This window comes from Peromyscus maniculatus, chromosome 7, assembly GCF_049852395.1.
Source record: "Peromyscus maniculatus bairdii isolate BWxNUB_F1_BW_parent chromosome 7, HU_Pman_BW_mat_3.1, whole genome shotgun sequence".
Lineage (NCBI taxonomy): Eukaryota > Metazoa > Chordata > Mammalia > Rodentia > Cricetidae > Peromyscus > Peromyscus maniculatus.
In genome coordinates this window covers 43717337-43744048 of record NC_134858.1, presented here as the reverse complement: position 1 = coordinate 43744048, position 26712 = coordinate 43717337, and the positions used below count along the sequence as shown (strand labels likewise).

At 47.9% G+C, this 26712-nt stretch overlaps 1 pseudogene; it reads left to right on the top strand.

Moving 5' to 3' along the window:
• The first annotated feature begins 16705 nt into the window (after positions 1 to 16705).
• On the top strand, positions 16706 to 17542 carry LOC102916407 (small ribosomal subunit protein uS5 pseudogene; annotated as a pseudogene).
• Positions 17543 to 26712: the final 9170 nt, after the last annotated feature.

Sequence of the window (26712 nt, the reverse complement as noted above, 5' to 3'; positions counted from 1 at the left end):
CACCTGGGCTATATAATGAGACCCTAGGAAACAAGAGAGGGAGGGAGGGAGGGAAAAAGGAAGAGGAAGTGAGGTGGAAGGAGGGAGGGTGGAAAAAAGAGAGAAAGGGTGGGGAAGGAAATGAGTTAGAAGAGAGAAGAGAGATGAAACCTGAAGGGAAATTCCTGAGGAATTGGCCTAAGGGTCAGCAGCAAAACAGTGCCTGGTTTTGATAAGTTCTGTTATTGATATCCACAGCAATCTTACTTGGGAGCACTATTTAGGAATTTTCTTTTTTGTTTGGTTTTCATTTTATTGGTTTTTTTGTTTGTTTTTTGTTTGTTTGTTTGTTTGTTTGTTTGTGATTTGGGGTTGTTTGTTGTTGTTGTTGTTGTTTTAAGCAGAGTCTCACTAAGTAGCCCACATTGACCTCAGACTCGAGGTCTACCTACCTACCTACACACACACACACACACACACACACACACACACACACACACACACGTGCATGCACAACCCACCCAGGGCTGCTGAAATGCCCCCCTCTGCTCCCTGCTCACCCTACCTTCTCTTCTGTCTCCTGGAGTATCACTGACCTCCTGTCACAAGTGAGGTGACTGAACTCTTGACATGGCTGTGACTGAATCAGGATTCTGCACTCTTGATGACTTTGTATCACCATCCAAGGTCTTTGTTTCCACTCAACAAACACAGGACAAGCACATGCCATGGGCGCCAGGCTCCACCTCAGGCACCAGAGACAATAATAAACACAAACAACTGCTTTAGTCTCTGCCCACATGGCATCTATGGAAGTCAGCATGTAGATTCCAGCAGCAGCAGCAGCATGCTCTGCCCTCAGCGTGATGTGTGTGTGTATGTGTATGCATGCGTGTGTGTGTGTGTGTGTGTGTGTGTGTGTGTGTGTGTGTGTGTGTGTATGGGTGTGTGGTGTAGTGAGACTTCAGGGACATTCTCAGGGGCTGCAGAACAGCCCATTTAATCCCCATCACATTTAAGCATCAAAGGGCAGGTCAGTGTCTTTAGAAAATCTAATGATTTTGTGAATTCCAAACAAAGATGAAATTAATTGTGGATTATCCCCTGACTTCAGCTTTCCTTGAGCTAGGAATAGCTGGTAATGCTCCTGGAGCCAAGAAGCTGCTGTGGTCCCCTGGCTCTGGTCAGCAGGGAAACTTTTGACTGTCCCAGAGGCTCAGGTGGAATGACTTCACTCTGCCTTCTGCCCTTTCCTAGTCATCTAGGGAGCCCCTAATCCAATGGCAAAGACCCAGCTCTGGAGGCTGCTTTTCCCTACGTGGCCAGAGAGGTGAGGAGACAGTTCTTGGGGGGCTTGCAGTGGAGCAGGATGACCCAGCTCCAGGCTCAGTCCATGACAGGATCTGTTCTGTTCTGTTTTGTTTTGCTTTGCTTTAGAGAGAGAATTTCTCTGGCTGTCCTGGAACTCACTCTTTAGACCAGGCTGGCCTCAAACTGACAGAGATCCGCCTGCCTCTGCCTCCTGAGTGCTGGGATTAAAGGCGTGCGCCACCACTTTCCCAGTAACAGGAGCACTTTTAACATTCCTTCTCCCAAAAGGAAAAGCCAGGGCTCTGGGCCAGCCCCGCTTGTCATCTTGTAGTCAAAGGACAGGGGTTGCCTTTGTCACTGCTCTATTGCTGTGACAAGACACTATGACCAAGGCAACTTTCATAAAAGAAAGCATCTCATTGAGGCTGGCTTACAGTTTCAGAGACTTAGTCCACTATCATCATGATGAGAGCATGACAGCATGCATGGTTGGAGCAGCAGCTGAGAGCTGCATCCTGGTCTGCAGGCAGAGAGAGAGAGAGAGAGAGAGAGAGAGAGAGAGAGAGAGAGAGAGAGAGAGAGAGTGAGTTTGGGTCCAGCATGGGCTTTTGAAACCTCAAAGCCCAGCCCCAGTGCCACATTTTCTCCAACAAGGCCACCTCTCCTAGTCCTTCTCAAATAATGCCACTGCCCGGTCACTAAACATTCAAATGGATGAGCCATTCTTATTCAAACCACCACAGTGGAGTTTGGACTGCTATTAAAAAAATTGAAAACTTTTCAATAAATTGCAAAATTTTTGGATCTCACAGTAAAGTCTGTTGGACACAATGACTCGTTTTATAGGTAACAAATAGTGGCCCAAGGTCACACTGGGTCAAAGACAGAAATAAAGGCCAGGACTACCTTTCCTGGTACCTGACTTCTCTACCAACCAGCAACTAGCCTGGGTGGGGCAGGGTCTCCTTTTCTGACACCGCCAGCCAGGCCACACTGCCAGGACTGTCCACACTCCTGTGTGATGGTATCAAGGGGGAAGCAAACCATCAAGATGTCCCTCAGAAGGCACGTCAGCCTTCTCTGGGAGCTTATGTAGAGTCATGGGGTGTGTGATGTTTTCTGTCCTTGTTAATTTGCATGTGGGGATATAGAATCCAAAGAGGTGGAGTAACTTGTCTAACATCATATCATGCAGAAGTAAGATTTGCCTTGGATTTGGACTTAGGGACAAAATTATGAGCTCACGTGTCTCAGGGGAAGCCCAGCTCTTGTCCTCTCTCTTAGCAAAATCCAGGAAGAGCCACGGTGGTGGTATCTTCTTGCCAATCATATTGGAGCATATGGTAAACTGGAGTAGTGAGATTTTGCACCCCCCCTTCACACACACACACACACACACACACACACACACACACACACACTGTATGAGCAGAAATGTACGAAGAGTTTTCAGCCAGAGGACTATGCACCTGACTGTTCTCTGCAGAATCTTGTCTTCAGGAAGGCCTGCTCAGTCAATGCTGGGAGTGGAGACAAAAAGGAAGGAAACATCCTCTTTCTATCCCATGAGCCCATGAGCTGGGTTACTCATAGTCAAGGCTAGAATTTGTCCCACTCCCACCCCATGGCAGCCTGGTTCATCATCTTCTGTCTAATGTTAAACTGACCTCAGAACCCCAAACTATCTTGTCATGGCACTAGATCAGAAGCCCAGGGGGCCTGGGTCCAGCCTCAGCACCGAGTGAACCCACAGGCAACCTTGCACAAGTCATCCAAGTGCTCAGCCTGTGTATGGCCCAGCTATAAAGGGACACTGTTGGCCTAGGTCAAAGTCTCTTCCTGCTCTATCACACGAGTTTCTGTTTTTATCTAAGAAGTTGAGTTAATAACAGTGACAGTCCCAAACACCCTATAAAACACTGAGTGCATTTAAGGACCCCTGCTAGGGTCTGTAAGTGATCTTTCCTTTCCTCCTCATAGAAAGCTTTGAGATACTACAAATTTCTTCATTCTCCAAATGATACAACTGAGGCTTAGAGAGATGAAGTGATTGCCATAGAATTTGTAATCAGTGGAGTTGTAGCTATATGATATCTGCTTCTCTCCCTTACCTTCTGAACACACTCTACACACACACACACACACACACACACACACACACACACACACACACCACGAATTGCTAAATGGTCTTATTAATAAAAAACTCAGAACCAGATATTGGAGTGAAAGCTGAAAGATCAGAGAAACAAAACAAGCCAGCCACGTTCTTACCTCTAAGAAATCCTTGACCTCAAGAGAGAGACTTCCTGTTTACTCACACTTTACATACATGTCTGTGCCCTGCCATCTTACTTCCTTCCTAGTGCTGGGATTAAAGGTGTGTGCCATCATGCCTGGCTATGTTCTCAGTGTGGTTTTGAACTCACAGAGATCCAGATGGATCTCTGCCTCCCGAATGCTAGGATTAAAGACATGTGCTACCAGTGCCTGACTTCTATTTTTAATATAGTGGCTGGCTTGTCCTCTGATCCCCAGGCAAGCTTTATTGGGGTACACAGTATATCAAAACACATACACACACACACACACACACACACACACACACACACACACCCTCATTCATACCCCATATGCTCCCAAAGCTAGAATTTTCTGACACTGTTGCAGACCTGTAGTACAGAGCCCCTCCCACAGCCTCTGAGATGAGTCTGGCCTTCCTCTCCTCGATATCAATACTCTCCTTACTTTCTGGCACATCCCCAGTTTTAGAGATTCTTGTCAGCTTACTGGGGCCCTCTCTGGCTCTTGCCCAGTTCTCAGTTCCTGTTCCAGATTCAGGAACATTCCTAACCTCCACCCATTTTCCTTCCTCCTATGTTGCTCTCATTGGCTCCTCCTTGAACTCCCTCCATAGCAGACAAGCCCGGGCTTCCACCTCCCTCCTCCACATCTTCTGGAATATGGCCCCATAGGATTTGCATCACAGACCTATGTAGCCAACAGATTAGCACCTAGAACCCTGCACCAAGAACTCCATCAAATAATCTACAGGCACCGAGGAGAGTGTCGCTGTGAGCTCAACAACATGCACTTCAGTGTTGGCAGGGTGTCAGGGGCAGGGGAGGGGGACAGGGGCCCAAGGGAGCAGGGAGAAGAGGAATTGTTAAGGCCAAAAGACATAGGGCTTTGCTAGAAGATTCTAATTTGGAAGGCCAGGGAGAGAACAGGTGCATGGATTCCTGGGGAGTGGCTATTGAGAGAGGTGAGAAGAAAGAAGGGGAGGGGAGAGAGAAAGTGATGGAGGGAAGGAGCAGGGAGATTTTAGACAAGGTCCATGAAGAACCTTTTTGTATGCTGAACTCTGTGCTGTCTGAAAACCCAAATCTACCCCCTCCAGCTGCATTGCCGGACCAGGAACCAGACTCTGCGAAAATCTGTGGTGCTAAAGTCATAGCTGCATCTTGACAGCATCTGTGTGACGATAACCCTACACCCCAAAGATGGCCAGAGTCCTCTTCTGATCACCAGGAGCAAGGCAGGCCTATGGGTCCCTACCCCACAGGCAGCTGAACGAAAGGGTGGCCAACAATGCCAGCCAGAGCTGTGAGGAAGCCAGGAGGAGAGGAGGGAGGGAAGGAAGAAGGCAGGGGAACACAGGTGACCTTGGAGAGAGGCTTCAGCCGCAGAGGACTGATGGGAAGCAGGAGTGTGGGCCCAGGAGAGAGAGAGAGGCAGGCACGTAATCAAGCAGAAGCTGGTAGGGGTGGTCAGAGGGTGCCAGTGACTGGGGTTTTGTTCCACTCAGATGACACTTACTGGATGCCCATTATACGCTGGGCTCTGTGCCAGGCAGTGGGACCAGGAATGAATCAAATCCCGGCACCTCTTAGGGAGGGGGTGGGAGAGACTGACAGGCAGGTGAGCAAGAAATGCTTGCTTGTCCTGGGAGAGAAGGGAGGCACTAAAGATATCAGCACAGGCCCTGGAGGCTGGAGCCCAGGGTGCCTGGACTCCAAAGTCCGAAAGGAGACAGCCGCCTTGCCTGTCAGATTCGGCCTCCTTGGTCTTCACCAAAACTTCTGCTTCCGAGACCATAGAGTTTTCTAGAGAGTGTGACCAGCACTGCAACCAGGCTCACTTCCTCCTCCTTGGGAGAGTTTTGATAGATGTGGTCTATATAATATTTTCTCTCTAACGCACACACACACACACACACACACACACACACACGCACACGCACAAGCGCATGCACATATGCATGCTCACATAGGAACAAAGCTGAAGTGTAGCAAGCCCAAAAACCCAGAGCCATCTTTGTCAAGGTCACGACGGGCAAACCCCAGTAAAGGTCTCTGGGCAGCTAGGACAGGCGGTGGGGGAGGAAGGGAGCCCTCCCAGATGGATCCGCCTGCGCCTGGGCCTCCAGAGCCTCTGGCTGCTCTTAGGAGGAAGAAAAGCTCCTCACCTTCCCTGCCTTTCTCCAAACCAATCCAGACATCCCTTAAAGCCAAGTCAGCCCCAATAAAAGGGTGGTGCTGTTTACCAACCCCAGCATCTAATTAAAACTGGCTGCCTCTTCTTCTGGTTGGTTTTTTTGTTCCGACTATTTTTAAGCCAGGGCTGCTAGATGAGTGGAGCCACTAGTAAGCTGTCAAATCAAATTTTCAAAAGCAAATTGCTTTTATAATTAATTTAATTATTATTACGGCTCCCAGTTTTGTGTTGCCTTAATGAACACAATCAGGTTTCACCCTCTGCTTCCCTCCCCCACCACGTACAAGTACCCCCTCATTCCCACAGTCCCACCTCACACCTCTCCCACCCAAGACAGAAGCACAGAGAGGAAGAAGGAAGGAGACAGCGTTTAGTCCCGTCCGCCCCCCCCCCCGTGATCCCTCCCCCCCAGTAGCCACCTCCTCTGGCATGCCCCAGCCTCACGTGGAGTAATTAAGGCTTCCTCTCAGTGGGGGAATAAATGGTACATGTATTAATTACCCCCAGCCTACCCAGGCATCCTCACACCCCCGCCCAAGTCTGTGAGTCTGTGTGGGTTGGGGAGGGCCAGTCAAGAGAGAGACTGTGACAGCGGTCTGTCACCCAGGGTCTGGCATTCACTGGGGAACTGTCAGTTACTAAGGAAACTAGGAGAGAGAGAGGAAGGGAGAGAGGCTGTTAGATCCAATTTGGGGTGACAAGTGTGAGGAGTGAAGATTTTGGCCCCTCCACATCTGAGCATGAGTGGGAGTCTTGTGGACTGGGCAGTGTGGACAGGCACAGAAGAGTCCGTCCTGAGGAGGCCACCCCGCCTCAGGAGCCCAGGCAAGACAGGGGGCTCGGAGGGCGGAGCAGCTCGAGACACCCCCCCCTCCATGCCTCAGAGCCGGGTGCGTTCAGGCCTGTGTGCACAGGCGTGTGGAGGTTCACCCCGCAGTTCACCCCATGGCTGGGGTGCCACCTAACCCCTTTCTGTTGGCCGGATATCCTCACTCCAGTGTCCTTTTGTCCTTCTTCTTCAGTTTGTATCACCTCATCTCTACCTTTCCCTTTGTCGTCATTTTTTATTTATTCTTCTACTTCCTTTTCTCTTTCCTTTCCTTTTCTCCTTCGGTCTCCCCTCAGATGTCTCCCCAACACCATCACACACAAGGGCTTCCCCAGACCTGTCCCTCATGTCTTCCATCAGGGTATGGAAAAACATATTTACATTGGAGTCTCCCCCACCTTGCCCCTCCCCCACCCCCCATCCCACCCACCCCCATCGCCACCTCTCTTTCCCCTCCCCACTTTCTCTCTTCTGTTTTTCTACTCTCCATCCCAACCCTTCTTTCTCTGCTCCCCTTCCTCTGCATCTGCTGTAGTTCAGACCCCATAGAAGCATCCCGCCCTAATGGGACCCGCCCCCCAACCAGGCTGGTGCAACTCTCCTAATCTCAGGGAAGGGTGCCCACGGGTGAGCAAATGAGCCATCGGGGGAGGGGTGAGACAGGACAGGGGTGGGGCTGGGATTCAGTCCACGCGGGATGGGGGCGGGGAGGGGTGCGGGGCGGGGGTGCGGGTGGATGACGGAGCTAGGTCTTCTGGGCCTCTTGACTTTTGAGATGAGCAGAAAGTGTTGCCGGAAGTAGCATGAGTCACGGGCTCTCGGGCAGTGCGGGCTGGGCTGGCAATGGGGCAGGGAACTCTGAATACTGGCTCAGGGACGGAGGCCTCTGGAGCTGCTGGAGACCAAGGGGCCAGTGTGGTGTGCCTCCCCCGCCCCTAAGGACCCCATGCCCCCCACCTTCGCTTCCCAGTGAACCAGGCCAGGACTCACTGGTCTTGTCCCTGCCTATGGCCCTCTCTCCTTGGCACTCCATTGCCCAGGGCTTGGGTCTCTTCTTGATGCAGAGAGGATCCTAGGCTCGCTCAGGTTTGGCCAGTGTCTCATTTTCGGGGGTCCCTCAGAGAGATCCCGGGGTGCTGGAGAAAGGACGCTGTCTTCCATGCTCCTGTGAGGTAGATAAGGTGGCTCAGGTTGTCAGCTGTAGGTGGACAACTCCTGGATGTCTGGGCAGTAAGTAGGAATGAAGGAACCACCGGAATAGACAGGCGTACACCGTGCCCCAAGCCAGGGCCAGCAGCGAGGAGCTACCTTTCACTACAGAACCAGAGTGCAAAGTCACCAAAGATAGCCGATTCCACTCTGGTCAAGTCAGCCCTCCTTACTCCAGGGGGCGCTCTGTTCAAACACCTGCCGTCAGCCTCTAGGCACTTTGCGAACAACGTCCCCTAGAAATCGGAACCCAGCAGGAGTCCAATGACAGTTTGAGAGGTCTGGGCCCTGCCTCTGAAGCCACACACATGCTGAGCTGAACAATCCTGGGACCGCAGGCTGATTTGGCACCCTCAGACCCCTCTGGCCATTGCCAGGTAAGTACTCCAGCCAAGGCATCTGTGTAGAGCAAGCCTGCCACCTGGTGGAGAGGCCATTCAACTACACGCCGGGGCTTCTCAGGGTGGTTCTGTCCAGTGCTTGGGGTTCAGCAGCACAGGCATCTACCCACACCCAAAAGGCAGTATTGCCACATTAAAGAAACAGAATCCTACCCTGGGCCTTCCGAATGTGTTTGTAGGTACAGACAAGCAGAAGGTGGGGATAAGAGGGGTCCAAAGGGCTGAGGCAGGGGCCCATAGACGTGACCTGTTTGGAGCAGGTACTCGGTGCCTCTGGGCTGCTCTTACGTTAATTCCTGGATGTGAACAAGGAAGCAAGAGCTAGAGGCTGGAGTAGACTTCTGCTCCCTACTGCCCTTCAGCAGGACAGTCGGCTCCTTCCTTGGACACAAAGCCCCTCTGCAGAAGCAAGGGCAGATAAGCAAGCAAGAGGCCATCCCAAGCCCAGAGGCTACAGCCCAGGCAGGCCAAGGAGAGCCCGTGGACAGCTGAGAGACATTAGAATGGTCTTGTCCAATGGCAGCTCTCCCGTATATCCTGGGTACCTGTGCCTTCCTGTTCCTCTTACACACACACACACACACACACACACACACACACACACACCTAAAATTATAGTTTACAACTGATTTGACATAAAGATTAATACATATATATATATATATATATATATATATATATATATATATATATATTAGAATATTTTTCTCAACCTAAATGTTTCTCTTCTTCTGGCCTTAGAAGAAGTTAAAACAATATTGTATGTTTACTGTGCCTGGCAGAGAAATCAGCCCTGAATCTTACCCCAGATGAGGGAACCGAAACTTGAAAGAGAAAGAGTCTTACTCAACACAGAAGCCACTGCTGCCTGGAGACTAGTGGCAGGCTGAGGCCACAGCTGGACATTCCGTGACACTTAACCCTTTCCAGGAGGCAGAAAAACCCTCACCTCCTATCCACATAGGTCAGAAGAGCCCCATCCTTTCACTTTCACTCAGAGACGCTTGGACTGCACTATATGGAAACAATGGCTGGGATTTTCCCCTCTCCTAGACCAGGAGCTGCTCCTCACTCAGCCCTTACCCTGAAGCCAAGCCACTGCCACCTCCACAGCTGACATCACCACACCACCACCATCACCACCACCACCACCACACCATCACCACCACCACCACCACCACCACACCACCACCACCACCACCATCACCACCACCACACCATCACCACCCCCACCACCACCATCACCACCACCCCACCACCACCACCACACCACCACCACCACCACCACCACCACCACCACCACCATCACCACCACCACCATCACCACCACCACACCATCACCACCCCCACCACCACCATCACCACCACCCCACCACCACCACCACACCATCACCACCACCACCACCACCACCACCACCATCACCACCACCCCCACCACCACCACACCATCACCACCACCACCACCACACCATCACCCCCACCACCACCACACCATCACCCCCACCACCACCACACCATCACCACCACCACCACCACCACCACCACCACCACCACCACCACCACACCATCACCCCCACCACCACCACCATCACCACACCACCAACCACCACACTACCACCACCACCATCACCACCACCACCACCACCACACCACCACACCACCACCACCCCACCACCACCACCACCACCACCACCACCACCACCATCACCCCCACCCCACCCCCACCCCCACCACCACCACCACCACACCACCACACCACCACCACACCACCACCACCACCACCACCACCACCACCCACCACCACCACCATCACCACCACCACCGCTGCTACCACCATCACTTACTTCACCGCCGCCGCCACCACAGCTTTTTGGTCTGCTGTTCTAGTAATGCCTAATTTCCAATTTGCAAGAAGAGAGAGCCTTGAACCTTCCTCTCATGAAGCCAGCAATCACATAGATGATCCACGCATCTCTGGACAGCCCATCATTTATTTCCCAGTGCATGCAGGCACTGCTGAGGCTTGCGAGCACCAGCTTAAATATAATAAATTACTTAAGTACCACAGATTAGTTAATCAGCTCCAGGCTCCCTCTCTGCCCCTGCTGACTGGGGCTTCAACGCCAGCGATTCCTTAGAGGATGCAGCAAGTAGAGGGGTGCAGAGGCAGGCTGCCCCAAGCCTGGGTGAGCTGTGTAGCCTTCTCATGACCCTGACGCGAAATGGAGGTTGTAGCAAAGCAATGAGGCAGGGGCACAGAGAACTCGGGGGTGGGCACAGACTCTTTACTGCAGGCCTCAGCATGTCTGTGAGCATGGTACTCCAATGCTGACAGCTTGTACCTGAGCACAGCTTAGAAAATCACAAGTTAGGGGGCTGGAGAGATGGCCCCGCAGTGAAGAATGCTTGTCTCTCTTGTAGAAAACCGGAATTCAGTCCTTGGCACACATACTAGGTGGCTCCAGATCCAGGGGAATCTCATGCCCTCTTTGCACGTGCATACACACACAAATAAACACAAATCTTTTTTAAAAAAAAATGAGTCAGAGGGTGCCCACAAATGCAGAATGATAGTGGTGACCTCTGAGGCCAAACCTAAGGGCTGGCATGCTTTCCCTGGTGTGTCAAAAGACCCAGGCATCTGAAGGCCTCCCCCGCCAGGGTGTCTTTGCAGAGTCTCTTGTCCACACACTGCCTTCCACCCCAACTCCAGTGCCTTTGTCCACTGTGGGCCCCTGGGACACCTCTGCCTCAGCCACACGTGTAGCCCAGCCCCACAGCTCTAGTCAGGAATTCCTGATGTTCTCCCATCTGGAATCTGGAATTCACAAACTTCTAGTAGTGATGAAACTTGTAAATGGCAGGGAGACATTTGAGGAGAAGGCCAGTCATCACTTTCCGGGGAGCCTCAAAGAGGAGATTCTTGTCTGCTTCTGTGGCCAGCAAACCCCTGCGAGTGCAATATTTTCAGAACACCTCGAACTCTAGTCCTGGCACAGGACACCGGGGCAATATAGAAAAACGGATGTCTGCAAAGTGCTAGATGTCAGGCCCTTGAGCTGCGTGGGAATCCTTTCCAGTCAGTGTCTCCCCACTGCCTCAGCTCAGGTACCCTGAGCCTAAATGATCTCAAAAAAATAAAAAAAAAAATCAAACCCAGGAATGGTATCTTCCTTGTCTTCCCTCTCTGTACCTGACACCAAAGCCGATATTCCTGGCTCCTAGATGCCCTGAGTGCTCCCAGCCTGGGGCAGACACATAAGCAGCGAGGCACTTCCTCCGTAGTCCTATAAGCCATCATAGTGCTCCTGAGCTGAAGAAATTGTCGTGGGGTCGCCTTTGTTCCGGGGCGCTAGTATAACTCATCGTTACCAGCAATAAAAATGTCTTTGGTATCTCTATTTCCTTCCACGGTGCTCGGAACTCTGCCTACACAAGCTCCTGTTTATTCAGAGAGAGCCTCCCTTCACTGCTGAATGTGGTGTAAATTGAATTGCATTATAAACGCACTAGGGGAACTCTATCAGGAATCCTTTTATAAAGGGAATAATTGTCCCCTAATTTATCATTAGTGTGAGCCTGGGTTTTTATCTAACAACTTTGTTTGATGTGAGCAAAGCCTGCATGTACACACACATGCATGCGAGCGCACACTCCCGGGGAGCAGAAGCCTCAACACCCGATAGAGTGCGGGGTGTGAATTAGTTTGGGTAAGAACTTTCTGAGAGTGATACTGGCAAGCTGAGGCACCACGGAGGAGATGAAGACGGTGTGCAGCCAAGACAAGAAGGGAAACGGAGACCCAAGAAGGAGTGATGGCTTTTCTATCGCTGTTCGTCTCTAGAGATATGGTGTCCAGGTTGTCACAGGACTGCCAGGCACTCCAGATCACCAGGAGCTGGTGAGAGCTGGAAACTGAGCCGGTGGTGGGTGAGCGGCAGGATTTGGGGAGTGATTGTGGGGACTGGTGGGCTTCCCATCAGAGCCACAGTGCCTCTGTGCAGATAGAGGAAATGGATGCCGCAATCTCATGGTGTGTGTGTGTGTGTGTGTGTGTGTGTGTGTGTGTGTGTGTGTGTGTGTGTGTGTGTGTGAACACAGAAACTGCAGCCTTCCCCAAGCTCCTTCTCCAGGTCTTCCTCTCACGGCGCAGTCCCACTCTCCCCTCAGACACACAGGAATGAATAGCTGAAACTGGCCCCTGTGAGGACAGGGCGTCCGAGGCCTCACCCCAAGTACCACAACTTTGCAAGCAAGTCAGAGATCCAAGGTTTAAAATACACTTTCTAGAGCTTTCTGTTCCCTAACCCCTGAGGAACCTGGACCCCAATCCCAAGAAAGCTTGGGTTTTTTTTTTTATTTATTTAAGCTTGCTGTTCTGTTTACGCCGGCCTTCTAATTGACAAGGCTTCCTGTACAACTCATGGGTCCTCAGAGAAGCATTACAGGCATAATGGCAGACCTCCATTCTTCCAGGGAGGTAACTGATGCTCAGAGGCTGTGGCACTTCCCAGGCCACACCAGGACCTCCAAACCGAAGCCACTCACTTCTCTTTCCTATGGCCAGGCTTTCAGGGACATCACTACGTTCCCCATCTACAACAATAACCCATTATTTCAGAACCTGGGCCCCATCCTGCAGCTTCACCAGAGGCGCTGTCTAGAACCGGCGTGTTTGAAACCGGGTTTAGAAAAGAGGGATGGGGCTGATTGTGGCAGATGCCCGGGCTCTCTGTCTCTCTCAAGGGAGACAGTTTAGGTCCCTCTCCCTTCAGACCCAAAGGAGACAAAGGAGAACGACAATGACGACCAGTGAGTAATAGAGAGCGACCTCTGTGGCTACTAAAGGCTAAGTTGGTGGGTGTGACCGAGTCCAGACTCAGGGCACTCCCAATGCTGTGACAGAAACAGCCTGGCAGACCTCTGCATCATGATAGTGATGGCCAAGGCTACCCCTGCTGTGGTCAATATCACAGATAGGCAGAAGGCAACTGAGGTTCTGAAATCCATTTGACCTTATCAAAATGAAGCCAATAGGAGGGAGCTTCGCTGGACGTGTTCAGTGCACTCTCCAGATCACTAACCAGAGAGTCTGTCTGCCTTCCTTGGGGCAGACGCCAGGCAGGAAGGGCTTGACGCCAGGCAATAACCAAGACCTCTCTCCACATACAATGGAGCACCCAGGTGGCTGAGAAAGAATTAGGAGCTACATAGCAGCAGCACCCCCTCCTTACAAAGCCTGCCTCACCCTGGGGTCCTGCTGACCCTCAGAGTTCTTACAACAGGGGACCAGATTCTCCTTTACACATCTCACTGGACCACTTCCACTGTTTCTGGGTTCATAAGTTACAGGAGTAGGAAAGATGGCCTCATTCATTTTCTGAAGGTTAGGGAGTCTAGAACTTTCTTTACCAACTAGTGAATTGGACATCATGACCTATGAGGATTGACCTGGAGAACCCAGTGTTCAGGATAAAAAGCTTGTTCTACAGGAACCTAGGAACCTGCCAGTGTGGGTGGTCCCTTCTTGCTTCCATGATGATTGTAGGGAGCCTGTGAAAATGAGAGACAGTCACCGTGACACAATTATGAGAACTAAGAGATGATGCCAATGTTGGAATGACAAGAATATTCAAGAGAACCATGCTGCGGCCAACAGCCATGTCACTATTAGCTGTGGACCAGACACAGAAATGAGAGTGGACTCTCTTTTTTAAAGACTTCCCTTTTAAAGTATCTCTCATATACTTCTTCAATGTACCCGTAGGTAAGAAAGGGGCTTTATGAATAGTAGAACTGGGTTACTCACAACCCACTGCCAATCTTATCTGAGCCTGTAATCTGCATGCATTTAAAAGCCATCTGTCTTGGAAAGAAAGGCGGAGAATTGTGGAAATAACGTTGCAAAGTATCCTTATAAACTAAACAGCGGTTTTTCATGCTGGCTGAGCCTCCTTGCCTTCTTCCTGGTGCCATTCTGGAAGCTTCAGAAAAGAGGGGGCATGACATTGAATCTGGAGCTTGAAGACATGGCTTCCCACATCATTCCCATGTGGACTGGCATATGTGGCATACACATGTGTATGCACAAGTGTGGGGAAGTTGCCCAGTGTTCGCACATGTGGGGGCCATAAGTTGACTTGGTCATTCTCCCCCCTATTTCTTGAGACAAGGTCTCTCACTAAACCTGGGGGTCACTATGCTGCCTGACCAGCAAGCCCCTGGAATCGCCCTGTTTTTGCCTCCTCAACTGGGACTATCACATATGACTCTTAGGTGGGTGCCGGGGATCTGAACTCAGGTCCTCATGCCCACGCAGCAAGCTCTTGACCCCTGGAGTCATCTCACCCCTGATTCGCATTGCTCTTGTAGTGATGTTCTTGTGGAGTTGCCCCACCGAATTAATTAGCAAATACTGAACTGTTCCTAGGAGAAATAAAGAGTTAGGTTCCAGGAGGCTCTGGCCATAGCGTTTCCACTAACTGATCAATACACAACCATGTTTTATTGTGTTTCTGCTTAAAGACGCCTTATTTTATACACACCATTAACATTGAGCTCCAAGCCAACAACACTATCATTCATGACCAAACCAAACTTCTCTGACCCACATATTTTCTCCACAAGGTAGAAATGTTCTTTATCATTGTGCTTAGGCTCATTTTAAACGACAAAATCACCAAGCAAAAACACACACAGCAAGCTGGCATCGAATAGATCACAAAAATTACAGGCTGCTCTCTGTTTTTCAGTGTGAGAGAGGAAGGAAGGAGACAGAGGGTCACCTTGCTCAAGTGCTCCAGGCAACTCAAATTTTGTGCTACTCTGTATGTGTCTGCAAGAGACTACAAATGTGAGATGCATGATTTGGAGGTCAGAAAGTTGGGCAAGTGGCAAATACAGAATTCGGGAACAGCAATTAACAGTACTTGAAGACTTTGGAGTACATGGAATACTATACAGCCACAAAAAGGGATGAAGTTTGGATACACGTGACAGCCTGGAACAGCCTCCAAGGCACTGTGCTGTGTCACTCAGCTAAGATTGGAAGCTGACACTGTGATGTCACTAGTATGACATTCTTGAAAATAAAAAGTAAGGAGACAGCAAAGGCAGAGTACAGGGAGTTCTGAGAGGTGACAAAATTGTGCCATGTCCTTCTTGTAGTGGTGACAACCCAAGGACATACATGTGCTACAATGCACGAAGCTGCACCTCAAGAGAAAAGAGTTTATTTTATTTCATGCCGGTTTGATAAATGAATGCACACTGTATGCTTATCATAAAAATAAGTAGCCAATGGTACAATACTCCTACCTCGGACTGGGTCTGCTGCACGGAATGGGGTGCATGGGGGCAGTAACTCTGGTCACTTGAGCCCTTTGTACCTTCCTAGCAGCCTTGTCACAAGAAGGACGGTCACCAGCTGTGTTTTGAGCCATGGCCTCATATCATATACGAGTGGCCAAGGCAGCTTCAGTATTCTCTAATAAGGGTGACCAGCCCAGTCCCGGGCATCTCCATCACTCTCAATTCATTTCTTCTTCTGTGATAGGACCCCACTCCTGCAGGGGCCCAGGGCATTGGTTTTATATCCACATGCAGAGATCCCCACTTAGAAGTTAGTGTTGCCCCTAGCAACCAGCTCTCTCCATGCTGCTTTGAATGCAGACTGCCGGAGGAAGACTGCTCCTCAGAACTGATTGCCCAAAGACCTCCTATCACAATGTGAACAAAACATTTTTAAACAGAAAATTTAACAAGACTTTAAAACAAAGATCCAAAGTATTTTTATCACATCCTGACGACGTGTTTGCTGAGTGACTGGAGGGGCATTCTCTGTACTTTGCAAAGGAAGAAAGACAAAGAGAGACAGATCATGAAGCCCCACCTGTTCTGAGACCTGAGAGGTGAAACGGAGATGACATGATACCCCTGGAAAGCCCATGCATACAGATTGAAGCCCATAGTAGGTGCTGTTAAAGTGCCCGTGGAAATCAAGACAAATACCCAAACGAAAGAGCTGTTTCTGATGATCATTTATTCACACCATCGGTGTAGGAGGGTCTGCACCAAGGACCACACACGACACAGAAGGGAGTAAGATGTGGCCCGTGCCTTCAAGTCTAGTAGACAGAAGAATACAGAAATAATTGAATTAAACTGGTACATTTGAGCAGCTAAATTATACCTGTTGTTGTTTCTGAACTCTGCACCTCCTTTTCAGGGCACCATTTCCAATTCTCAAGCATCACTGCACTGGCAGCCGGGAAAATGTGTGCTAACATGAAATGTGAGGAGTATTCTGTGGGAGGGTGGATAAATGCAAGGGTATTTGTCAACACCTGTTGGGTGCCAATGACAAGTCCCAACTCATAGGAACATAAACAAAAAGATAAATGCGTTGGCTTACATAATTGGGAAGAACTGGAGACCCAAATGGACAACAAAAGAACCCGCCCCTTCGGAGAAACACCAAATGGCAGACGATGCCAGTGCAGCCGGAGGGCCAGGGGGACCCTGAGGATTAGGGGGCTGGGGCGGCTTCCACAGAGGATTTGGCAGTGGTCTTAGGGGCCGTGGTCGTGGTTGAGGCCCCTGGGCTCATTGAGTAAAGCTGAAGACAAGGATTGGATCCCCGCCACCAAGCTGGGCCGCCTGGTTAAGGACATGAAGATCAAGTCCCTGGAGGAGATCTACCAGTTCTCCCTTCCCATTAAGGAATCCGAGATCACTGACTTTTTCCTGGGCGCATCCCTAAAGGATGAGGTTCTAAAGAGCATGCCAGTGCAGAAGCAGACTCAGGCTTTGGTCGCCATTGGGGACTACAATGGTCATGTTGGTCTTGGTATTAAGTGCTCCAAGGAAGTAGTCACTGCCATCCCAGGGGCCATCATCTTGGCCAAGCTGTCCATCGTCCCCGAGGGAACAAGATTGGCAAGTCCCACACTGTTCCGTGCAAAGTGACAGGCTGCTGTGGCTCTGTGTTGGTGTGACTCATCCCTGCCCCCAGAGGCACTGGCATCATCTCTGCTCCTGTGCCTAAGAAGCTGCTGCTGGCCGGTGTTGATGACAGCTACACGTCAGCCAGGGCTGCACTGCCACCCCGGGCAACTTGGCCAAGGCCACCTTTGATGCCATCTCCAAGACCTACAGCTACCTGACCGCCAACCTCTGGAAAGAGACTGTGTTCACCAAATCTCCTTATCAGGAATTCACTGACCATCTTGTGAAAACTCACACCAGAGTGTCTGTTCAGAGGACCCAGGCTCCAGCTGTGGCCACCACATAAGGGTTTTTATACAAGAAAAATAAAGTGAACTAAATCCGTTTAAAAAAAAAAAAAAAAAAAAAAGGAAGAAAAAAGAACCCACCCCTCCACGGCATCTTGTCTTCATTGTTTTCATGAACAAAGTCTTAAATCTGGTGCCAAATCTGGTGGCCACATTCAGTCCTTCCTAGTTATAGGAATCAGCTACCCATGCCAATATAGAAAAAAATCAGTTCTCTAATGGGAAACAGAAAATGGGTTTGACCTTTCCAGGAGCCCCATCCAATTGAATAGATGTTGAGCACGGAGGACAGAGAAGAAAGCAATATTGGACTGCAGCCATTAGAACCCTGCACACACTTTGGTCCCACAAGTCTCTGAATAAGGACAGCTTGGACCCCAAGCAAAGCTCAACTCTGGGCATCATCAAACTGTAGAACTGAATAGCACTATAGCACTGAGGTCCAACTGAGGCAGATATGTCCATGGTAGAATAGATTGAGGTGGCTGAGGTGTTACCAGGACAGAGGAAAAAAAAAAAAGCTCAGGACACAGAAATGGACCTGGCTTGAATCTTAGCTCAGCCTCTTCATATTGGTGAGCTTTTCTGAGTTGACAACTCCTCATCCATTAAGTAGGAATGATGATACTTGCCTCATAAGTTGTAGGGAACACTAAGAAGCTAAACTCAGACACGATTGTGTTGTTTAATTTCATATCCTTTTTCATCTTCAGTATCCTCTCTTCTAATTCTCAAGCCCTGGGTTATCCATCCACCCCATATTTCTTCAGCAACTGCTCTAGGAAATGTGCCACATGTTGAAAATACTGATAATAAGACAGACTTCTTGGCCCTCTCAGGAGTATCCAGCCTTTTGACATTGCACTATGACAATTTCTCTACAAATGTGGTGGGCCATATTCACAGCTATTCTAGGACCTGCCTGCCTAGCTACTGAGAAATCAAGTAAGAGTAATAAAACAATTCTGAAACACAACATATGTGGAAGTATATAGAAGTACGATGAATCCCCCAAAGCTGTAAGATTACTTTGGGGGCGGGGAGGGCATTGTTTTTATACCCAGTACAATAGTCCCCCTCACCCAATGTTTTGCTTTTCATGGTCTCATAGTTACCCATAGTCAACTGCAGTCCAAAACTATTAAATGGAAAATTCTAGAAATAAATGTTTTAAGTTGTGCTCTGTTCTGTGTAGCATGATGAAATCTGAAGTAATCATGATCCAGACCATTAGGGTGTGAATCACTTATTGCTTAGTTCACATACCCAACCTGTGTATGCTATCCTCCCCACAACTACTCAGCAGCCCTTCGGTTATCAGCTGTACTTGTCATGCATTAAACAAGAGGAACTGTGATCCCTGAGATCTACAGTATGAGCTAACCTCCCTTCAGGGAAAATGAGGACAGAAAAAGAGGTTGTACTAGTTTGGCTATTACACCTCAAACTACTGTGAGCACTGTGTGTGACAAATGCTTGGTGAACATGAAAAGGGCTATGTTTGGCTTTGTGGGCAGAGCAGAAGCATAATGCATATCAGATTTTTGTCTCTATCTGTTGTTTAGAACACCAATGGGGACTTGAGGTATATCTTCTGCTGATAAGGAAGGACCACTACCTCTCACTAAATTCTCATAACAACTGCACAAGGTGTGCTATCATCCTCTTATTAAAAACTGATGCGATGTATCAGCAGCATGGCCCAAATGCCCATAGTTGGTGAGAGATAGGAATAAATTCTACTGCCCGTGTTGTTAGAGTCTCCGGAACCCTGAATAGTTTATTGATGGGGGATGAGTGCGAGGTTTCTCTGGGTGTTATTTTCAAGTGTTCACAGTGACCAATAAAGAAGTTGCAGTCACAGGTTGAGAGCACAGGAAAAAGTAGGGAAGGTACTGTACTAATTAGCATTTCTCATTTGCTGTGACAAAACACGAGAGCAGCTTAAGGAAGCAAGGGTTCATTTTAGCTCTCAGTTTAAGAAGGGATACAGTCCATCCTGATGGGAAGCAAGAGCGTGAGGCAGCTGGTCATACATCATCACTTGGGAAGAACGGAGACACGCATGCTGATGCAGAACGTGCTTCTCCTTTTTATTAAGTCCAGAACTCTGACCCATGGGATGGTATCACCTGGACTCAGGGTGAGTTTTCCCTCCTCAGTTAAACCTCTCTAGAAACACCCTCACAGACACATCCAGAGGTGTATCTCCCAGGTGACTCCAAGTCCCATCCAGTTGACAATGAAGATTAACTGTAGCAAGAATCTTAGGAGATCTTATTAATAAAATCAAACCTGAGGCCAGTTATTGGGGTGAAATGCTGGAAGATCAGAGAAGCAGAACAAGCCACAGCTAACCTCACCTGGCCTACTTCTCAGCTGATCTTGTTTCTTCAGACTGGAAGCCTCTGTGTCCTCATCTGAATGGCTCTCAGCTGAACTGCTGCTAGAAGCCTGAAAGCTTAACCAGCCAAAATGCTTCTAGTTTCTGGTCCTCACCCCTTATATATCTTTCTGCTTTATGCCTCACTCCCTGGGATTAAAGGCGTGTGTCACCACGCCTGGCTGTTTCCAATCTGGCCTTGAACTCACAGAAATCCAGAGGGATTTCTGCCTCTGGAATGTTAGGATTAAAGGTGTGTATTACCATTGCCTATCCTCTATGTCTAATATTGTGGCTGTTCTGTCTCTGACTCCAGATACGTTTATTAGGGTGTACAATATCTTGGGGAACACAATACCCCCACAATTAACCATCGTAGGAATGACACAAACAATGCAAACGGCAGAAGCAGGGACATGGCAAAGGAATCAGGATGTGAGTCCAGGCTGTTTGTCCAGAACGTGTGAAGGGCTGAGTCTCACCACAGGGCTTGGAATTCTTGTTTCCAGTCTTGTCAGAGGTTCCACAGAATGCAGCATATTTGCAGAAACACCTAGAACTCTGGCCTAATACCCAAGATACATACTGAATCTTGAGTCTGCTGTGTCTTGTGTTTTTGCCTTCTCTTCTTTGAAGCTTTAGTTCCACTTTCTCAGTCTCCACACTGCATTTACTTGAGGCAAATACCATCTATGAATTGCCTGGACATGAAGCCAAGTCTTGAGATGTCATTTCTGCTGCCCACTGGTCATGGGACCTGTCTAATCATGGCTTAGACTTTCTTTTTCTTTCCATCATCCCATCATGGAAAAACTAGCCAACCTTCAAGTCTCTTCATTTAGAGGAATAATGCGAATGTTTGCCTCTCTGTGGTGTTGGATCATCAAGGAAGGGATGTAAAGTACATCACAAAGCTCCTAGGAAGCTGCCTGCTCCACCCAGAGGCATAATGGTATCTGCTCATTGTGCCACAGAGGCACCTTCACGTCCCAGAATCAGAGTGAGCTTCTGCCATGGAAGAGACATCCTTCATGTGGCCTTGGGGTGAGGGTTGGAGTATTGGAATAAAACCCCACTTTGTAACCAATGATGTATCTGAGTTGGAATCTCATCTCTGCCACTTCTTATACCTCTGATCTGGGACAGCCCTGGACCTTGGTTTTCTCATCCACCAATACTGGTGACCATGGTAACAGTATCTATTATGCTGAAGGATGAGTTTGACTCACAGATTTCCTCTATGCAAATATATTTTGCCAACTGTAATGGTGAGTAAATGCTTTGTCACTGTTGTTGATAAGCTGGGAGGTGGGTGGCAAGTGTCCTAGCAACCCCATGGGACATTTCCAGAAACGTTCTGAGACAGAGCAGAAAGGCTTTGTGAAAGTAAAGTCATAAACAGTCCCACAAGCAAAGACAGCAGAAAATATTGGCCTTTGGGACTAAGGGTTCCCTCCACCCCTGCAGAAAAACTGTAAAATAGTTGTAGAAAGATGAGTAGGGGGAACAAATGGGACATTTTCCCAGCTGGGCAGAAGGGACGCTGATTGAGTACAATCAATGCCACCAGCCTGCTAACGAGACCCAATCAGGCGGGGCGATTAGAGATATTCTTCAAGGAAAGAGACAGCTGCAGGAAACTTTCCAGATTTCTAGAGGGGAGAAAGCTGGAGAGCTAGAGTGCTGAGGCAGAAAGATGATGGGAGGGAAATGGAATCAGCAAAGCAGGCGTTCCCACCCCACCCACCCATGAAGTCAAAAAGGGAGAAGGTGGGGGCCCTGCTGCCTTCTCCACTTTTTCAGATGTTATCCTGTTCATAGTCACTCACTCTCACTTCCTTCCTCCTAGGTATCAGGACTTCTCTGTATCTTGCCCAAGACAGACAGCACTTAAGCACCTCACAAGGACCCCAGCTAACAACTGCCAAGCCCATCACCGGCTACAAAGCTTCCTCATACACTAGATCCTTTGGCCTCACAGAACCCCACAGAGGCAGGGATTTTCAATATCTTCCACATTTGAAGGGTGAGTTTAATGTAGCTCACTTCAATACAAATTTACTGAGCATCAATTTTGCACTTAGCATTTATGGTAGTGTTGAATTATATAGTGTCTGCTCTCGGGGAGCTCCTCGTCTGGTGAGTAAGGCATAGTTCAGTTCAGTGGTGTGTGGTAGCTCTTCCTTTCAGTGGTATGGCAACCAATGCATGTAGGGGGAATCATTCATTTTAAAAAGTCATTTTGCAAAATATCAAAACGTCATTGATTCGTGCACGGATCAGTCAATAGACACTAAAGCCACTAAGTGCAAATTGGATGAGGACTAGAGTATTTACGATCACAAAGTACAGAAGTCAAACTATCTCCCCATAGATTACTAATTCATCACCCAGAGGAAAACAGTAAACTTATAAGAAAGTTTGGAAGACAATGCATAACCAGCGGTCAAAGTAAAGGAGGTCAGGGGGTGGGGTGAACTGATTTCCACATGCTTCTCACTGTGACAAACCAAAGCGCATAACACAATCCGTGCAGTTCTGCAGCTGAAATTACCTGTGAGAAAACCCTGACACATAACCACACCAAGAGGCATACAACACCTGACATGGGAAGCCATCAATGTTGTCAAAGACTAAAGTTGAGAAACTATCCCATATGAAGAGACTGGAGTGATACCATGGCTAAAGCCAACATAGAGAGGCATACAACACCTGACATGGGAAGCCATCAATGTTGTCAAAGACTAAAGTTGAGAAACTATCCCATATGAAGAGACTGGAGTGATACCATGGCTAAAGCCAACATAGGCCACCACATCAAGCCCTATATCAGGAAAAGAATTTTCTGCCCATCTTAGTTACCTTCTTATTGTAGTTATAAGTCACCTTAACCAAAGCAACTTCAGGAGAACAGACTTACTCTGGCTCCAAGTTCAAAAGCACAGTTCATCATGGTGGTGAAGTCAAGACAGTAGAAGCAGCTGCTCACATCATGGGCACAACCAAGAGCAGAGACTGATAAATGCTTACACAACGCTCAACTCATTTTCCCCACTTTAGACAGTCCAGGGGCTCCTGTCCAGGGAATGGATCTGTCCCCAGTGACCCACTCCCTCCAGTGAGACTCCACTTCCTAAAGGTTCCACACCACAGTGCCAACAGCTGGGGGCCAAGAGTTCAAACACAAGAGGCATTGCACATTTAAACCACAATACCACGGGACATTTAGAGGATAGTCTGGCAAACTTTAAGTATAGACTACATAATAATGGACTCATGCTTGGAGTGAATTAGATGAATGTGTTGCAGAATATAGCTACCTGCTCAACACCTACACCTGGATGTATAAAAGCCTGCTTATACTTAACTCTTCATCCTGTAACTATCGTATTTCCCACATTGACCAGTGTCACCACCACCTACCTAATGCTCAGTCAAAATGCCTATAAGTCATGGTTGATACTTTTTCTGTTATCCTGAGAGCCTGCCACCAATTCCTTAATGACTTTATCTTCGAATGTTATTACACGTGGATTCACTCCTTTACATCTCCACTGCCACCACTCTGGTCCAAGTCATATAGTCTTACAAAAGGACCACAACAATAATCTCTTCAATTTCTCCCACAAGATACCATTAACATCTGGGCTAAAGAAAATGCATATCAATACAGTAATTACTTGTCCTAAAACTCTCAAAAGCTCTCTTTAACCTTAGAATGAAATCCTGGAAGTGTTTACCTTTCCTAAAAGGAAGCTTCATGCCCTATATCCTCAAGACTAAATTCTGAAATCCAAATCCAGAGTAACCTCATACAAGTGGCTAAAGTATAGCACAAAATGTATTTTCAAATTTCAGGGTATCTCTTGATAAGATTAGGAGAGCAGATGGGAAGACACATGATGCTGAGAACGGAAATAAAGGTATATAGGCAGAACATAATTCATCTGAGGACTTTATGCCTCTAAACTTTGTAGTCTTCTTAGTACACTGTGCAGAATCTATAGGAGTCCTACTAAGCTTGACTAGGGTCCTCCCACATTCTTAGAGGTCCTATTATGGGTTTCTCTAAGACGGCACTTCCTACTCACCTATATATCCATCCCTGTCAACGCTACTTCTAGATCTATAGCCTAGACTCAAGTCTCAACCCATCCCAAAGGCCAAAGAGACAAAATGAGTTGTGGGACAGTTATTACACATTTTTAAAGCTACAGTAATTTTCCAATATACACAAATAGGAGTCTGGGAAATATTTGCAGAAGCAGATATTACAACAGTGGGAGCAGGGTGGAGGGATTTAAAGGTGAATCAGGCTACATTTATTGATGAGGTTCCACCAAGCAGGTAGTCTAGACTCAAGTTTAGCTTAATGGGCTAGAAAGGGTTTTAATTGTTGGTTTACTGGGTAGGTGATTATGTGAGTTGGTGAGTTGTTCGGTTGGTTTGTTGACTGGTTGAAATGTGGATCCAAATATGACCTAGAGCAGTTGAAGGTAAGACGTCAAAGTTGCCTTGGTATATTATAGGGGAAGATATCCAAATACATGGGGAAATTTATCATGTCCGACCTATTTACCTACCCCCAAAAGGATATATAATACATAATTCTCTATACATATAATATATATTTCTAAAACTGTGAGAAATGAGTATATGAGGGGAGTGACAGCTCTTCAAAGACTTCATTGGTCACTCTTTATGGTAGGTCTGAAATTACAGTAGACACTGATACCACTGGACTGAGATCCCTCAGTGCAATGGGTATCATGGGACCCTGGGTGGCACAGCCCATGCGGTACCACTTAATTACCAAAGACCAGGTGGAAATGGTGACTGCAATAGGCAACAGAGTTTGACTTCAGAGATCCATGACATTACCTTAGAAAAGAAACAGACCTGTAGGACTAAACTCTTACATGATCCTATGGACAGAAGACTTTTAAGATTAAGGAGGAGATCTCTTATGTTAATTGTACAGATAGTCATGGACCCTTAATCATTTCATTTTTCGAGCCATGAGAGCCAGTTTATAGACTCAGGACTCTGAATGAAAGAGAAGAACCAAGGTATCTTTAAGGAAAGATCCTATTACAGTTCTCCAAAAATGCATTGTGCTAATCTTTCTCCCAGCATTCCCTGTAAGGATACACAGCCTTTTACAAGGGGGGTGTGCACTGAGAAAAGAGAAACAAATAATCATAGTGTTTAGGGATTTGGGAGTATTGGTTCTGAACTGACACTCATTTTCAGTGAACCAAAAATGTCACTATAGTTAACCAGTCAAGGCAGGATCTTATGGAAACCAGATAACTGATCAAATCTGAGTGCCAGATCATCTCTCTGTGGGTCCAGTCAAGCCCTGAACTGGTCTTATAGTTATTTTCCCAGTTCTGGGATTTGCAATTGAAACAGACATACCCGGGAGCTGGCAGAATGCCCACAATCTTCCCTGTCTTGTGGAGGGAAGAATATTATGGTGGGAAAGGTCAAGTGGAAGCTACTAGAACTGCACTTCCCTTTAGAAGCAGTGAACCAAGAGTCATCAGCATTTCTGGAGGAAGTCCAAGACTAATGCTATAGGGGAGAGAGAGATGCCTCTCACCCATCGCAAGGGTCATGCCAACACCCTGTAACAAAACAGAGCAACAAGAAAGGCTAACAATTCATGTAACCAAAATATTACTGAACACGAGAGCCCTTGGAAGTAAAAATCTAAAGGCCTTGAGAAAATTGGGTATGTTTATATAAAATCTCATGAAACAAGCAATAGGCAATAGAGTTTGACAATTGAACAAAGGTATGGTAAGGACTAATGGTACTAACAGGGCACGAGGGACAGATCTTATTTTCTTCTCCTGTTGCTGTCATGAAATACTTTGATGGAAGGAACTTAAGAGCAAAAGAATGATTCTGGACAATAGCCGGTCATGGTAGGGCAGTCAAAGCAGCTGGACTTGAAGCTTACATCCCACCCATGATCTGAAAGCATAGAATAGTGTTCGCTGCTGCTCAGTTCCTGTCTTCCATTTATCCAGTCCAGGATTCCAGGCAGGGAATAATTCCATCCACAGAAGGCAGGTCTTCCCATCCCAATTAACTCAGTCAAGACAATCCCTCAAAGGCATACATGCTCAGAGGTGATTCTTAGACTCTGTCAAATCAACAATACCAACCATGGCCCTAGGTATAAAGCAAAGCCCTTCTGGAATGGATCCTTATGACTTACTTCAAGTGAGATGAGTCAGAGAACTCCCTGATGGCCATGCTTCAGGGGAGAACTATGAGGGAGGGTCAGAGGTGACCCCCAAAGCCTGCACTTTCTCCTTCTGACATACTGCTTTTTAGGTTACCTTGTTCTAAGGCACAAAGGATGTAGGTGCTTCCCACCAGAGTTCTGTTTAACTTACCTATTCAATACACGGAGGGATCTTAGAGAATGGCAATGGGTCATCACAGGTATCTGTGCTTGGTTTATGGAGTCATTTAGATGGCAATTTCATGAAGAGCTGGGCCAAGCAAGGTTCATCAGAAGGCTGTGCTCTAAACCAAAGCCTAATAAATGGCAGTGTCCTTCCTCTAATCAAGATCCATGTACGTGGGAATCAGGGAGTGAAAGTGGGAGTGTTTTCATTAGTTGTTACACTCTGAGAGGTGTCAAAATGTCTGTTTCTCAACCCTGTAACTTTAGCTCTGGTGGCCTAGAGGTCTCACATCGGAAGGGAACAAGGCTTCTCAAGTGAAGAAAACACTGATTCCATTGCTAACAACTGCTACACAACCTCACATCTCTGAACCAACAGAAGGAGA